This window comes from Mandrillus leucophaeus, unplaced genomic scaffold, assembly GCF_000951045.1.
Source record: "Mandrillus leucophaeus isolate KB7577 unplaced genomic scaffold, Mleu.le_1.0 Scaffold462, whole genome shotgun sequence".
NCBI lineage: Eukaryota > Metazoa > Chordata > Mammalia > Primates > Cercopithecidae > Mandrillus > Mandrillus leucophaeus.
In genome coordinates, this window is record NW_012104943.1 from 1,139,123 (window position 1) to 1,144,205 (window position 5,083).

At 41.4% G+C, this 5,083-nt stretch overlaps 1 protein-coding gene across 3 annotated transcripts in view; it reads right to left on the minus strand.

The window, feature by feature from the left end:
* Window positions 1–5,083, minus strand: part of EGFL6 (EGF-like-domain, multiple 6) — a 71,721-nt gene that overhangs the window by 10,066 nt on the left and 56,572 nt on the right. The window lies entirely within an intron of this gene.

The following is a 5,083-nucleotide window of genomic DNA, read 5'->3' on the forward strand; positions in this document are numbered from 1 at the left end:
GGTTGCAGTGAGCCAAGATCATGCCATTGCACTCCAGCCTGGGTGACAGGGTGAGACTCTGTCTCAAAAAAAAAAAAAAACAAAAAACAAAAAAAAACTAAAAAGCCAAACCAAACCAAAACAAAACCCTTTTTTTTAAAAAATAAGTAATGGGTGAGAACCCCATGCACAAAGAGAAACAGAATATAAGCAATTGTTTATCGAATTCAGGCCAGAAAATAAAATATCTCCTACCCAAATAAACCAGTAAAGACCTTGCCGGAACTTTCTACCTTCTTTTCTTTTCTTTTTCTTTTTTTTCTTTTTTTTTTGAGACGGGGTCTTGCTGTGTCATCCAGGCTGGAGTGTAGTAGCATGAACACAGTTCACTACAGCCTCTACCTCCTGGGCTCAAGTGATCCTCCCACTTCAGCCTCCTGAGTAGCTGGGACTATGGACACATGCTACCACGCCAGCTAATTAAAAAAATTTTTTTTGTACAGATGGGGTCTCATTGTGTTGCCCAGGCTGGTCTTGAACTCCTGGGCTCAAACGATCCACCTGCCTTGGCCTCCCAGAGTGCTGGCATTACAGGTGTGAGCCACCATGCCTGGCCTCTAAACTGTTAATGACTGCCTTGTTTAGATGTGTCAGAGAAGTATAACAGTTCATTCAGCTAGTTTTAAGTTTTGAACCAGTGCCTGTGGTTACTTTTATGTAGATCCTGGCCCACTGTCTGTTTTTATAAAGTTTTATTGAAACACACTATGCCCATTCATTTGCATAACATCAATGACTGCATTTGAGCTACAATGATGGAGTTGAATAGTTGTGAAAGTAGTTTATGGCCCAGAAAGCTTAAAATATGTACTATGTAGCCCTTTATAGAAAAAAGTTGGCTGACCTCTGATGTAGATAAATACCACTGGGAAAGGGGGGGTGAAGAATGAGATAGTTTTGATTTATAACTAAGGCTAGCCTCTGGCTCTGATTTTGGGGCTTTATATGTTAATGCTGGGGAAGAAAGGAATGGTAAGGAAAGGGAATAGGGTAAAAAGGAACACAGCAGCAGCTGATTCTTGACTCATTTTGATTTGCCAAATATTTTATATCATTTGATTAGGTTGTTTAAAAAAACGTCTAGCATCAGACTCATTTTCAGGAAACTAAAACTGAGGCTCAAGTTCTGCAGACACTGAATGCTGGAGTTGGACCTGAATCCCAAATCAGAATGCAATCCAGGACCTTCCATCTTGCACATATCCTAAGTGAGCACACATGGTCCCTTTCCTCACTTTCCTTTCTTCTTAACTCCCTATTTTTTCTCTGTGCGGCAAATATATTTTCTTTCTAGTCCCAGTTTTAAAAGTAAAAGATGCCTTGCTTCCAGTCTTCAGTATTCTTTAATGAGTGCTAATACTAGTTAGTTAGATAGTTGATGTTATTATCCCACAAATAGTGGAATATGAGTTTTTCAGTTGGTTTACAATTGTGGTAGTATGTTTCTCCCAAACTCTTCCCCTTCCTCCACATGGGGCAAGCGGGTATGTAAATTGAGATGATGGAACAGTATATAGCAAACTATTCCATAAAGAGATAAAACTCAAGGCTTTGGTCTCACAGGCACATTCTTTCATTTGTATAGCACTTCATGGTTTGGAAAGTGCTTTCAAATATATTCTCTGGTTTAATCTACACTTGCCTTGAAGCAGATGCTGTTGGTGCCACACCAATATCTGTCAGTACTTATATTCTCTTGCAGGCATGTGGCTTTCTACTGGAAACACTCACAACTCTCTGTGTGAGGGTGCTCTCTGCTTGGAGCATTCTTGGCCCACCAGGTGGGCTAGAATGCTGGGGAGTCATTTTCCCAGGGACAGCCGTAAACCAGTGATGGACAGGAGTTGTTGGATAGATATCTCCATTTCCTTGCCTTTGGAAAGGACCACTAAGTGCTGGAATTGAATGTGGGCTAAAGTCGCATTGGAATTCAGGCTTTCCCTGTCTTGTCGAGGGTCCAAGTGAGATCAAGTTTCCCCAGTGGTGCCCTTCCTTGCTTTCATGCCAGGCCAGGAGCACCAAGGAATCAGCACCCTCCTGGGAGTAGTCTTCAATCAATGCCAGATGGGAGTTGGTATATATATGACCCAGCCTCCTTATTCCTTCAGTAGGATAATTCTGAGCCATGTGTTCTACACAGGCTTCTGGAGTTTCCCAGTGGGATTGAGCTCCAGTTGCCCACAGTGGAAACTTGCCTGATAACGTACCCTTTATTGCCTCCTTCTCTCCCCACCTCACTTCTGCACACCCCCAGCCACCACTTCCTGGGATCATCTTCCACATAAACCGCTTGCACACAAATTCTTATCTTGGGGTCTATTTCTGGGGAACCCAGCCTAAGACAGCATCTAAGAGATGAATATTGCTCTTATTCCAATTTTACATATGAAAGCAAGGAGGCACTGCAAATCCAAGTGACCTGTCCAAGGCAAACAACCAGTGGAAGAGTTGCAGTACACATCTGAATCTTCCGGTTGGGACTGAGCTTTCTAGGACAACTTACTCAAGGACTGTTGAAATTACAGGGTCATATGGTCATGTGCAAAATTTTAACCTTTCTGTGTTTCATTAGGAATCATGGAATAGAAAATAAACTAAGAAATCTGGTGGTTTGGGGATCCAAAGAGGAGTCAATGGATTCCTTCATGTCACTTATCAAGGGTAGGCAGAGTTTGGGCAGAACTTGTGAGCACCTGGAGAATGTAGCTTACCCCCTGTACAATGAAATATTTCCTTTCTAACCAGGAAAATAGGCAATAAGTTGTCTACTGCAGAGAAATAAAAACAGAATACTTAAGAGAAATATGGAAGAAAACAAAATGCCTGTAGGAGCTGGGTCATGGGTTACTAGGCTTTGAAGAGTGTTAGTAGAAGCTTCTCAGATACAATTCAGAGGACTGCATTAGAGAGGTACTTTTTTTGCAGTGGAGATGGTCCTGTAAAAGAAAGGGATAGGACTGGGCAATGTACTCACAGGGTAAACACAAAAGGGAATCAATTAGCACAAGGTTATGCTAATCTTTTACTTACCACATGTATAGTGGTAAGTAAAAGGAAGTTTGAAAAGGAAAAGGTTATGCTAATGTTTTACTTACCACATGTATAGTGGTAAGTGAAAGAAAATTAGAAAATGAAAGAGATGATCAAGGCATTCATACTTATACCAAGTGAAAGGTATAAATATATAAACGGGCTTTTCCCTGAGGTATGTGTAACTTGTCATGAGTGGTGAATGTTCTAAATAAACCAAGAGGAATTAGGGATCATGCCCAAGAAACTCCAGATTATGAGGCTTTGGTAGAATGATCGCAAAAATGGTCCTGATTTTTATCCCTCTCTGAATCCACTCTCTTTGTATGACTTCACAGCTCCTTCCACAACCTTGAAGTCTACATTGGCCTTGTGACTTGGCTTGGCCAATAGAATATGGCGGAAGTGATGTTGTACCATTTCTGGGCCTAGACCTCAAAATATCTTGTGTGCTGTTGCTCTCTTTCTTGAAACCCCGCTGTTGCCTCATGAGAAAAAGCTTGGACTAGCCTGCTGGAGGATGAGAGACCACATAGAGCAGAGCTGAGTGAGTCCAATCCTCCCAACTGAGGCCTCGGGCATGTGAGAAGAAAGCATGGCCAAGATCAGCAAAATCACGAAGCGGGCCCACAACTGACTGTATGTGGACACATGGGTGAACCCACCCAGCCTAGCTCAGAGCAGCAGAACCATCCAGCCAACCCATAGACTCATATGCAAAAACAAATATTTATTGTTGTGGGCCACTGAGGGCTTGTGGTTGTTTGTTACACAGCATTATTATGGCAATAGGTAACTGATATAGGCACTTTGGGCCAAATTTAGTACATGAGGACTTTCAGGTTGTGGGTCCTCAGGCAGCCGAATTGAAGAAAATATGTAAGTTTCTCCCATCTCCATATATACAGTCTGGCTTCAACCATTCACTCTCAGCATCAGGTGGGAGTGGTGGGGAGAAGAGAATAGCCTTACTATATTTCAATCATTAGTACCAATCACACAAGGACCTACTATTTTAATACTGGCACTGTGTGTGTGATGTAATGATTTTTCCCTTGGGGGTTTATGAATGAAGCAGGGATTCATAAACAATCATTTCACTGTATGAAGAAATGAAAACGACATGGATAACGTGAAAGAGCATACACTTGGGAGAAAGAATTATTTACCTTTATATTCCAGTTTGGAAGTTAGTGCTTTCCTTTGGACCAGAACCAGACCAAATTCACCTGCTTCATTCACCTTAGGGACTAATAAAGAACACTTGGTCAGTTAAGAAAAAAAACCTTAAAGCCCACATGCTCAGAAGGTATGAATCAAATGACCAAACAAAGAAGGTTAGATCATGTATTCTAATTACAGAATATATTAGAACAGTGTTTCCCTAACATTTCCAAATAATTCACATTGGATCCACTTTCCTCATCTAGAACATCTTTTCCAGATATTTCCTTGGATGAAGTAGGCATCTACACTCTTGATACATCCCTTCTTACTAGGTTTTGGAAATATGTTTCTTTTTTTCTTTTTTCGAGATTTTTCACTCTCTATTAAGACAGAGAATGTCATTAATAGAGATTCTTGGATGGGTGGGCCTGTGTCTACTTTTCCTTTGGTTAAATCCATCTGGCATCTGTATATATGACCACCAGTCACAGAGCCAAGACTAGACAAGGCAAAATACAGAGGAAGCAACAAATGCCCAGCCAGAATGAATGGGAAAGTCTCAGTGTGGAGATGCAGGGTGGGTTAATATGGAAACCCTCCTGGGGAGACTGAGCCTTATAGTGGGTTCTACACAGCAACCAGTGAAAAGGGAGTTATGGCAGTTCTCTAGTTCACGTAGAAAACTGAAGCTCCACTATAAAATTTGTCCTCCTACATTTGTCGATTTTGGCTTTTAAAATCATAACCACACAACTGTGAGGTTCCATTTTCTTAGACTAGGCCTGTAAAAGTGCCTTCAAGAAGTAAAAAGGTAGACCTTAGCTGATCCATGTGGTGAACCTCTCTT